The sequence below is a fragment of the Cajanus cajan genome, chromosome 7 (assembly GCF_000230855.2).
Source record: "Cajanus cajan strain Asha chromosome 7, NIPB_CcT2T_4, whole genome shotgun sequence".
Lineage (NCBI taxonomy): Eukaryota > Viridiplantae > Streptophyta > Magnoliopsida > Fabales > Fabaceae > Cajanus > Cajanus cajan.
In genome coordinates this window covers 43,486,319-43,498,655 of record NC_138523.1, presented here as the reverse complement: position 1 = coordinate 43,498,655, position 12,337 = coordinate 43,486,319, and the positions used below count along the sequence as shown (strand labels likewise).

Sequence of the window (12,337 nt, the reverse complement as noted above, 5' to 3'; positions counted from 1 at the left end):
AAGTTTTGTTGGACCTTTTGAACTTATGACATAAATGGACTTTTTATTTGGTGGTGGTCTCTTTTATTTAATAAATAACAGATTCACACGTCTCAAGCAAATTATTGTCTCTCTATATTATACTTCCGGTGTTCGTATCGTCTGAGTTCATTTTTGTAGCGCTCTTTCGTTTGCCTCTTTTCTCTTCGAAGTTGAAATGGTCGCCGAAAAGAAACAACAGCGGAACAACACAAAAGCCGAAGAAGATGCATAAGTAAAGTAGAACCTTTCATACATTGATTGATTTTGCTTCTCTGATTCTCATTTTCCTCTGTTATTTGAACTTCTTTGTTTCGCCACACACAATACCTCTTCCATTTCTTGCTTTTCCTTTCTTAACATTTGTGATTGCTTTTCCTTCTCTGATTTTGAATTGAACTTTATTCTTGTTTTTATTTTTTCTGATTCTTGTTTTTTTTTGTTTTTGTTTTTGTTTTTTTTTTCTCTTTGGAGTGCAATGAGACTCGATTCTTCGCTGTCCTTAAGTATTGTTTTCAATTTGGTTTGGATATCTTAAGTTCAATTTGACATTATGTTTAAGGTAATGGCACTTATGTAAAGTTTAATATGGAAAAATTCTTGTTCATGTAGAAAATTAGGTTCTGTTTTAGTTGTTAATAAATGGTGTAAGTATCCTTTTGGTCCCTATATTGTCATAACCTTTACCTATTAGTTCCTACAATTAAAAACATTTCATTTTAGTGTTTTTGTTTCTTTTTAGTTCTTATAGTTTTGTAAATTTACTTTTTAGTCTATACTCTATATAACAATAGACAATAGGGTCTAAAAGGTGTGTCCTTGAGGCATTAATTTTATTTTATTTTGTGACCTTAAAGGGAGAATCCAATTCCTTTTAAACCTCAAATTTCAGTAATCATCATTTGCTTGGACATTTAATAATCACATTTGCGTAATAACTGTCTTGAATCTCATAAAATAGCAAAAAACCAAGAAACTTCGACATCTGAAATTTCTAAGCCATTTTTTTTTGTCCTGTTGTCTACGTAATTGTCATTGAATAGTTTAATTGATCAGAACTTAATTTTATTGTTGTCTATACTATATTGTAGTATCTCGAGCACTACTAAATTTTGTTTTAGTAATTTGTCTATTTATCTCTCAAAAGAAGAAATTCATTATGATTTTTATTGAGTTTGGAAGATGATAATCATCCTTAGTGTATTTGAAAAAAAAACGACAAAAAAATGTGTCATAGCTTCTCATTTCCTCAACGTATTTTCTTGGAAATCTCCTTTATAACGGCTGTGCTTTGCACTACATGTTACATGAAGTAGAAGTCAAATGCCTAGTCTTAGCTAATCTGTCCCTGAAATAGAATTACTTGGTTCCCTACTGACTCTAGACTTCTCCTAATGTGCTATGATTGAATTAGTTTTTGTAAGAAATCAGCATATATTCAATGTAATGGAAAGTTAATTTAGTCTTGATTTTTTATTTTTTCTTGCATTGATTACGTTTCTTTTATATTAGTTGTTTGGCTCTTGGAACAACGCATATGGCTGGTTAAATGTCATTGTTGGCAGCACTGCTGTTATTTGGAGTGACAAAACTGGGACTCTAACTACCAATATGTTGTCAATGCCAAAGGTGTGCTCTGCTTGACATTGAAACATCAAAATTTAGATTTTTTTTTTTAATTTCTGTATTGCAATTCATTTATTCTGGAAAAGAACTTTTCAATTTCTGTAGTAGAAATGATTTAATTGTAGCTTCAATAAAAGTTGATGAAATTCAACAGATAATAGAATGTTAAAAAATACAATCGTAAAGTTTATTTATGAAGAAGTTAAACTTACTTATTGTTAATAAAATACATAGAACAATTATGCATAGCATTTCTAAATATTCTTATGAATAGACTTGAATATGAATAATTTCTTCTTATTGAATCTGAATGAGTACAATAAAATAAATAGGCATAAAATATAATTAATCCCTAAAGTTTAGGGATTTAGATAAAACTGACTAAGGAAACTAAACTAGAATTTAGGAGAAGATAAACTAGTATATCTAAACAGAATTATCTTAACACTCCCCCTCAAGCTGGAGCATATATATCATATGCATCTAGCTTGTTACATATATATGTTATCCTAGGACCTCGTAAAGATTTAGTAAAGATATCTGCAAGTTGATCCTTGGAGCAAACTGAGGAGGTCTTGATGATACCGGAGAGAATCTTTTCTCTGATGAAATGGCAGTCAACCTCTATATGCTTTGTTCTCTCATGAAAAACTGGATTAGAGGAGAGGTATAAAGCTGACTGGTGTTATCACAAACTAGTTCCATATGACCAACCTTGCAAAACTGCAACTCTTGAATTAAGAATTTTAGCCTCAAGAGCTCACATGTGGTGTGAGCCATAGCACGATATTTTGCTTCTGTACTTGATCGTGCAACAATACTTTGCTTTTTACTCTTCCATGAGACAAGATTACCACCCATGAAGACACAATAGCCTGATGTTGACCGCCTATCACTTGCATCACCTGCCCAATCTGCATCTGAATATTCAACAATGTTTGTATGTCCTCTATCATTGTAAACAAGTCCTTTTCCCGGTGATCTTTTGATGTATCTAAGGATTCGAACAACTGCAAGCCAATGACTCTCACAGGGAGAGTTAAGAAACTGACTTACAACACTGACAAGAAAGGATATATCAGGTCTGGTCATGGTGAGATAATTCAATTTTCCCACTAATCTCCGATATCTCCCTGGGTCAGAATAAGGCTCCCCCTGATTAGGCATAAGCTTCACATTAGGATCCATGGGAGTGTCAACTGGCTTACAATCTGTAAGTCCGGTCTCTTCTAGAATATCAAGGGCATATTTTCTCTGAGAAATAGCAATACCGGACTTTGACTGAGCAACTTCAATCCCGAGAAAATAACGTAGGGAACCTAAATCCTTAGTGTTAAAGTGTTTAAATAAGTGTTGCTTCAGAGCCTTGATGCCCTCCTGATCATCACTTGTAATCACAATATCATCTACATAAACAACAAGATAGATAAATCTATGTGTCAATGAGCTTCTAAAGAAGACAGAGTGGTCTGTCTCGCAGCGGATCATTCCAAATTCCTGTATAACTTTGCTAAACCGACCAAACCAAGCACGAGGTGATTGTTTGAGGCCATACAAGGACTTTTGTAATTTACATACAAGACCAGACCCCCCTTGAGCAACAAACCCAGGAGGTTGATCCATATAAATCTCCTCCTCTAAATCACCATGTAAGAAGGCATTTTTGATGTCTAATTGAAACAAAGGGCAATGCCTCATAGCAGCCATAGCTAAGAAGAGATGAACTGAGGCCATCTTCGCAACTGGAGAGAAGGTGTAGTCCAAACCATATACTTGCGTGTATCCCTTAGCCACAAGACGAGCTTTCAATCTATCCACCTGTCTATCAGGGCCCACTTTAACATTAAATACCCACCGACATCCAACGACAGATTTTTCAGGCGGAGGTGGGACAAGTACCCAAGTGTGGTTGGAGTCTAAAGCTGTCATCTCATCAATCATTGCTTGTCGCCATCCTGGATGGGTTAAGGCCTCCTGTACTGTCTTGGGAATGGTAATAGAGGAAATAGCAGAGACAAAAGCATAATAGGTAGGAGACAAACAATGATATGAAAGAAAGTTATAAATAGGATGAGGATTACAAGTAGAACGACTACCTTTACGAAGAGCAATGGGCAAGTCAACTGAGGTAGGTGGGGCCGGAGTAGGTGAGGAGACTGAAGCAGGAGTAGAATCACATGGCTCAATTGAAGAATCATTGGGAGGAACAACAGTATGTGATCGACGCTCATAGGTTATCCCAAATCGGTGTAGAGGATGGTCAAACCCTGGTAGTGCGGGAGGATCTAGTGCCTCTAAAGTAGCAGGTGTGGTAGGAGGCACACTATGATCAAAATGAGGAATAGGCAATACCTGAGAGAGGAGATCTGAGTCAACCGGAGAAACATCTGTGGCAATAAAATATGGTGTATCTTCAAAGAAAGTGACATCTGCACTGGTGTAAAATCGACGCGTAGCAGGAGAGTAACAACGGTACCCCTTTTGGACACGGGAGTATCCTAAGAACACACATTTGATGGCCCGAGCAGACAACTTAGCACTTCCTGAGAAAAGATCATGGACAAAACAAGTACAGCCAAAGACACGAGGATGAACAAAATAAAGGGAATCCAATGGGTATAATAGGGAATGAGGTACTTAATCATTCAAGACAGATGATGGCATTCGATTTATTAAATACCTTGCAGTGAGGACAGCATCGCCCCACAACTTTGGGGGTGCATTGACATTCAATAAAAAAGTACGAGCAGTGTCCACAATATGTCTATGTTTTCACTCAGCTACACCATTTTGTTGAGGTGTATGAGGGCAACTAGATTGATGTAGAATGCCATGGGAAGCCATAAATGATTTGAAGCAATCTGAAAAATATTCTTTAGCATTATCACTTCGTAAAATCCGAATTACTTTGCCAAATTGAGTTTTGATCTCCGAATAGAAACTTAGGAAAATATTGAATAAATCAGAACGATTTTTCATTAAAAATATCCAAGTACATCTAGAAAAATCATCAATAAAGGTGACGTAATACCTATGTCCTAAAAGAGAAGGAATGTGACTAGGACCCCAAACATCAGAATGAATAACATCAAAAGGAGACATAGCTCGACTATTAATACTATTAGGAAAAGAAGCTCTAACATGCTTCCCTAATTGACACGACTCACACTCTAAGGACACCAACCGTGAGAGATGAGGTACCATTTTCTTTAATTTATTCAAGCTTGGATGACCCAGGCGACGATGAATTAAACCAGGAGACTCAATAGATGCACATATGGTAGAGGTAGAAGGCTGAAGGTAGTAGAGACCATGTGATTCAGATCCGACTCCAATCGTCTATCCCGTACTCCGGTCCTGTATCAAGAAAGAATCAGAAGTGAAGGTTATGACACAGTTTAGTGACCGAGTCAACTTATTTATAGAAATCAAATTAAAGGGACATCCAGGAACTAGTAAAACAGATTTTAATGGTAGTGATGGGAGAGGTGATATTTGGCCAATACCAGTGGCTTGAACTTTTGACCCATCTGCAAGAGTGATATGATGTGGAGTTTTAGGTGATAATAGGTTAGGGAAAAGGGAGACATTACTAGTTAGGTGATCAGAAGTACCGGAGTCCAAAACCCAAGGTCCAATAGAAGTAGAATGAGAGAGACAAACCGTAGAATTACCAGTATGAGCAACAGTAATGGAAGAGGAGGCCTGTTTAGTTGCCTTCAATTGAAGATACTCTTGGTAATCATCGGTAGATAATGTGATTGGATGATTGCCCTCCGGTTCAATCTTGAGCTCTGGAGCTGAAGTTGGAGATTGAACCACATTAGCTGTCTTGCTCGGAAAGCCATGCAAGGAATAACATCTGTCTCGTGTATGTCCATCTCTCTGACAGTAGGTACAATGGAGGTTTCCTCTACCCCCTTTACCACGACCACGACCTCGACCACACCCTCGACTTTCACGGTCAGCTGTACTAGAGATAAAAGCAGAGGACTCAGATTCTGTGTGAGGATCTGCCTCTGGTGAAGGGACCCGAATCAGTCGATCTATGAGTTCTTCTACTGTAGGAATGACAGGATTTGTCAAGATTTGATCTCGAATAGATCCGTAATCTTTGTGGAGTCCTTGAAGGATAAACACCATAAACATATTATCAAGTTTGTTTAATATTTGTTGAGGATCATCACTAACCAACATTAGCTTGAGCTCATCAATAGTGGATTGAGCACGATTCAAATACGTTGGCAAATCATTATCAATCATACGAAGAGTTGCCAGACCATGAACAGACTCGTATATTCTTTGGATATCATTGGCATAGACATTTCGAGCCTTCTTCCAAATATCATAGCATGTCTTGTACGGACGAAAATGCACCATTAATTTAGGCTCAATGGACTGCCACAATAGAGATACAAGTTGATAATCTGCCCGTTGCCATTCATCTCTCACCTCTTTATCAATTTCGGACGCCCTTTTAGTAAGATGATCATAGAGACCCTGACCTAAAAACCAGATTTCAACCGCAGTGGACCAATCCAAATAATTTTTACCATTAAGCTTTTCAGATGTAATAGTAGGTGATCCAGAAAAGGCAAAGGAGACCAGCCCCCTTTTGGAAGATTCAATTTTTGGATTCTCCTTAGGAATCTCTGTCATGAAGAGAAAAAGAAGAAAAACAGCAAACAATCAGTCACGAAACTCCGAGGTAGCACCCAATCAACCACGGAACTCCGAGGTAGCAACCAAACCACCACGGAACCCCGAGACAGCAACCAAATAGCCACGGAACTCCGAGACAGCAACCAAACAACCACGGAACTTCGAGGCAGCAACCAAACGACCACGAAACTCCGAGGCCGCAACCAAACGACCACCAACAGACCACCTAGAGTGTGACCCACAACCTGAAAAGGGTCATAACTGGAAGAGGGAGGGCCGGCGAGTCCAACGGAGTGAAACGCGTCGCAAACGGAGGTTGGGAGGGCGGCACGTGAAGCCCACGTGCCGGCGAGCTTCCTCAACAATAACCGCGCGTGAGAGCGCGTGAGACGGCGGCTGACGGTGGCTCGCGACGGAGAGGCCGATCGGCGACCTCTGAGTGTGCAGGCGGTGTCAACTCCGGCAACCGCGGACAAAACTCGAAAACCCTAGAAACCCTAGATGTTGGCTGCTGGATTAGGGTTCCTGGACCAGAGTGCTCTGCTACCAACTTGAATATGAATAATTTCTTATTATTGAATCTGAATGAATACAATAAAATAAATAGGCATAAAATATAATCAATCCCTAAAGTTTAGGGATTTAGATAAAACTGACTAAGGAAACTAAACTAGAATTTAGGAGAAGATAAACTAGTATATCTAAACAGAATTAGCTTAACACATAGGATTAGTCCAAAATTTTCTGCTTAGAAGTTAAATTAACAGAAACTACTATTGAATATTAAATATGATGGATCATAGCTACATTGGTAGTTCTGTCTTCTCCTTCTGCAATTTCAAAGTTACATGAATCACACCTTTCGAATTGTTTGTATTAGTGCATCCTTGTTTTGAATATTTAAATAGGCATAAAAAATCAGCATATATTCAATGTAGTGAAAAGTTAATCTAGACTTGATTTTTTCTTTTTCCTTTCTTGAGTTGGTCATTTTTCTTTTATAATAGGTGTTTGGCTCTTGGATCAAAGTGTATGCTTAAGTTAACCCTGCAGTATAATCCCGATAAAGGGAATTATGAAAAATTTGTAAGTCAAATGAAGTGGCACTACGTGACTTGGCAGATAAGATCTGTATTTATATTGGTTATTTATTTGGTGTTGGGCTGTGTATTTGCTTCACACTTTGAGCTTTATGCTTTGCAAATACATGTTTTGGAATTTTCTTGACAACGGAAAATGATGAGTGCCTTTTGCAGCTGGAACCAGATTCATGTTTTGTTCTCAAAGGGTGCCCTATAAATTATAATTTCTAGATATACAACCATTCTGTGCAATTGATGATGGTTCCATTGTGCCACTTACAGCTGATATTTGAGCAGAGCTGGACTCAAGGTTCCTAAGGTTTGCATTTTATTATTTATAATCTTATCTGCATATACATATTCCATAATTTACTTTTCAAACTTTCCCTTCCTTTTTGCTTCTTATTCAAATTAGGCGAAAAAAATTGAGAAAAGCTGAGAAAAGTTGTGTGGCTCATGTGCTTGCTCTGCAAGGGCATAGTTCCCATCTTTAATATCGCTAATAGTGCAAGGGTCATCAAGTATTTGTTGCATACCTAGTGCCTTACCTTCTTGCTACTAGGCCTCTAAAAATAAGGAATAATAAAATTATACAATAAAAAAATTCATTGTTGACGGCCTAGATTCCAACCGTACAGCCCCTTGGGCATTTGCTGCCCTTGCCAACCATACAGCTGCCCTTTTCTTAAGTAGAATTTGTTTATCCTCTTTCTGAAAACAATAAATTAAAGCATCAATATGAGATTTAAGTAAATAATTTTAACCATTTACATACGGTTTATGAAAATTAACTCCTCACTAGATACACCCTTTATAAATAATTTTAAATATGACAGCTTTGAGATTGTCACTGTCAATAAAAATAGTATCATTCATTTTTTATTTTTATTTTTGTTGCAGTGGAGCAACATGATACCTTTGAGATTGTCGTGGCCAAGATAGCAAAACTTCTTGTATTGCGATTTGTCAAGGATTTTCTTAATTTCCTCTGGTTCACTGCCATCTTACCAACACTCTTTGATTGTGTCTGATTCAAGTTGCATTTGCGAATTTGTTTTTTATGACTACTATGCATGAATAACTTAGTTATTTTGATGGACTCCAACTACTTATTAGGTTTTTAAACTACTGAAATTAAGCTTTGCTATTTTATAATGCTTACTCATTCTCTCACATGTTGCAGGAGAGAGAAGTGAGCATTTGCAATTTTTACATTTTTTTGTTTATTGTTATATGGAGGTGGAGGGTCTCAGGAGATTGGTGAATTTTTAAGATTTAGGGATTGTTTCACTTTTGCACTTGAAGATAATTTTAAGTAGTTATTGACTTACCTTTTGCACTTGAATTTGATTTCAGCTTTGGAATTTCGATCATGGACACATTTTTGAGGCATGTAAAGACAATCTCAAGAAGCTTTAGTTAAGTTATCTAGATTCACTTTCTTATTGTCAAAAGGCATACTGGTATGTTTTCAATTTCTTGTTTGTTTTCTTTCTGATTGTTGTTACGTTTCTTCCTGATTCTTGTTTATCTTTGCTACTTGTTAGAGTTTTTCTCTTTGTTCCTCATTCTGGTGACCTTGTGCTGATGGAAGGTAGAAATGATGTTACGCGTTTCTCTGCTTTTCAATTTCTTGTTGATTCTTGCTTGTCTTTGTTACTCGCCAGGGTTTTTCTTTAAAACCTTTTTTCTAGGGATCTCTTCCTCATCTGCGTTGTATTTCTTCTGTTTTCTTCTGTTATTGGAAAAGAATTAATTGATTTTCATAATGCAGTATCACAGCATCAGTTCAAATAGAGTAACGGAAGTTAAGATAAAAAAGTGGTCATTTAAAGTTGAAATGACAAAATAGTCTAATCAAAATGTTTACATGAAAAATGCCTTTATTAATAGTACTAATAAAAAAGAACTTTATATATTTATAATTATCAAATTGTGCTAATAAATTTCATGGTAGAAATTGCCGGATTTGTTACCTCTAAAAATCAACAAATGATGCATATAATTGAGTAGTGATCCTACGAGAAGGTGATTTTAAATACAAAAATGCTAATATCATATTTCTTGACACTATCCAACACAATTCCTATTATTATGAGATCCATATAAATTTAACTCATTAATAGAAAGTGTTAAAAGAGTGTGTTGCTCTCATTGTACTAAAACATAATGATCTGAAACACATCACATGGAAAACTCTTTTTAAGGCTTTTTGAATTTAAAGATTGGTCAGAATGATATTTCTGCATTCAGCATGAAAGTGGAAATGTGCCACACTGGCACTGCCATGCACTTTAATACATTCTCCCAAGTCCTAAACTCCAAGCAAATGTATAGTGTCATTGGTAATTCTGTGTGATTTGATATCAAGTTTTCTCCATACAATTGCAGATCCATGTTCAGGTAAAATACCCGGAGCCAACAGAATTGGGGATGGAATTTGTGAAGTCTATGAGTGAGCAAGATTTCTATGTCTACCCTGAGGCAGATATGTTGCTTACAAGGAAAACTAAGAAACCATTTTCGTCATTCTCGGAATGTGGAAGGGGTTGGGCTGATCCTGAGATCCGCCGCCAGCGCTTGGAAAAAATGAATCTCAATAAAAAGCCAAAGATGCTACAAAATCCCAAAAACAAAAGGCAACGAAGGAGAAAAGGTAAGAAATGGCAATCTGATTTGAGGACTTCTCGTGGTAGACTAGTAGCAAAACTCACAAAATTTAAGTGATATTTTATCTAGCTTTTAAAACATACGATTTACAGTATTTTTAGTTTACAGTTTGTCTCATTACAAATAAGTTTTCAAACATACTTACTCATTGGCACCTGGAAGGGAATTCATTCGTGTGATCATCTCAATTTTTTCATAAGTTGTTAAGTCACGATCAAACATTAAGTTTTTTTCATTTTAAATCATTATTTTTTTCTCTTGTTTCGTGTATATCTTGAAGAATGTATAGCGGTTAATCCACTTAAAACAAAGGTAAATCACATGAATAGCAAAGATATGTTTTTATTCCATGCAGCAATTTTTTGTTTAGCTGTTCTCGTGTGGGTTTGAAACTAATCATAATATCCTCCTACGCTGCCTTCGACAATGGGTTGTGAATTCAGTTTTACAATTTTGGAATACTTTATTTTACAAAGTTGTAATTTACAATTATTGACATAATATTTTAACAAGGAAAATGTTTCTAATTTTTGTTACTTAATGGTGGGTTATTTTTGTTTTATTAATGATAAGCTTGAGATTGCATCTCATTTCGTTCTGACTTGAGTGTGAATTCCATGTTATTACTTGTATAAAATATTCACTGTTTTTTTTAATGATCAGATTTTGTCGAAAATATTGCATTGATTATTTTTAATTACTTTTTATTTTTTGAAACTTGAACCTAAGACATTTTTTAAGGAATTTAAGTCTGGTGTCATTTACCCGTAAAAAAAAGTCGTGTCACTTAGATTAGGTATGTCAGTAAAATTGATTTTTTAATGAAACCATAATAAATGATTAATTTATTGTAATAATAATTTCCATGTATGCCAAAATAGAATGGATAGCAAAATGTTGGTGTCATGCATTTTATTTAACTTCTATTGAGTACTGTATTTTAAAGTAAAAAGCAAAATAAATATAATTATTAATTTAAAAAATCAAATGGATTGATTTTTAGTGATTTCACGATTCATTATTTATCAAAGGCTTCTTATGCAGAAGACTTTTGTGAATTGATTAAAATATATGGTAAAAAGCAAAATATTGATGGAAATGAAAAGGCTTGCATCTCAGATGATTCAGATTATGTTTTTGATAGTTCTGATGCTTGTAGTAGCTGATACACACGTTTCTCCTATTGAAGCGTTTCTCCTATTGAAGTGGATGACAAACAAGATGATTTTTTAATGGAAAGAGAATTGTCAGTTGAGTTCTTGGAACAGATATTTTAAAATAGAATAGCTTGTACTAAGTTACCTATCTTGATTATTGCATTAGCATATTTGCTTCATTTTGTATTTAAGGGATTATCTTGTGGCAACGTGGCTGTTTTTACTGGTAGTGAGTTAATATGTTTGTGTCATTTATTAATGCATGTTAGCTTTCATTTTGTAGCTTTCCTTATGAGCCCCTTTTCATGCAGCTGTCACTTGTGCATTAATGGTCCACCACAGAGACTGCATCTAAAAGAAGATGCAGTTGATCTAATGAGCAGGCAGAAACGAAAGCCTGAGACAGCAAGTTTGTTGCAAACAAGGTGCTTTTTTATGCTTATATAATGCCCTTTTTCTTTTTTTTAATTTGTATTTGTTATGCTCATTTTAATCTCTAACTAGGCTCATGGACAGGTGTTTTATCATAAAATAGTGGTTGCCTTCTTAATTTGTACAAATGTATCCCAAAACTTGGTGGTCCCAGACCTGCATTATGAGAGGTGGAACACTCTTGATGTTTGTGGTCGAACAATGTTAGAGAGTTTCCATCGAGGTCTTGAAAGAGAACTGTGAGTGGGAAGATAAAAATCATTACACCATTGTAGATACAGATGATATTTGCAAGGTTTCCTTTAATTTTAGTTTTTTTGATTGCAATAAAATTTCTATTTTTCTTTCCTTTATAACTAAACTTTTATTCTTTTCATATTATTATTAAATAATAATTATTAAAAATATTTTTATTTTATAATTTTTTTAATTTAAATATTAGAGGATATATCAAATCAAATTACATTACTAAATAAAAATATCTATCTTCAAATCACATAATAGAAAATTCCATGTTTCTAATTATTTTTTATATGTAAGATCTATGAAAAGATTATTTTGATAATTCTTAGAAATGTATTTATGTGTGTAATTAACCGGGTGTGAGACAAAAAATTACTTTATTTTTTATTTTATTTTACTGTGCTATTCCTTTTTTCTTCTTATTTGTAATAGAGTGTAGCATGTAGA

General features: G+C 35.3%; 1 protein-coding gene across 2 annotated transcripts in view; it reads left to right on the top strand.

The window, feature by feature from the left end:
• The first annotated feature begins 54 nt into the window (after positions 1–54).
• LOC109795462 (ubiquitin C-terminal hydrolase 12) overlaps positions 55–12,337 on the top strand; it is a 49,358-nt gene continuing 37,075 nt past the window's right edge. The window contains exons 1-7 of one of the 2 annotated variants that reach the window (XM_083059724.1): positions 55–253; positions 1,531–1,647; positions 7,314–7,392; positions 7,563–7,707; positions 8,289–10,044; positions 11,527–11,640; positions 11,732–11,942. The gene's annotated coding sequence lies outside the window, so the exon portion shown is untranslated. The remainder of the gene's footprint in view (positions 254–1,530; positions 1,648–7,313; positions 7,393–7,562; positions 7,708–8,288; positions 10,045–11,526; positions 11,641–11,731; positions 11,943–12,337) is intronic. The other variant, XR_014427858.1, reaches the window with a different exon arrangement.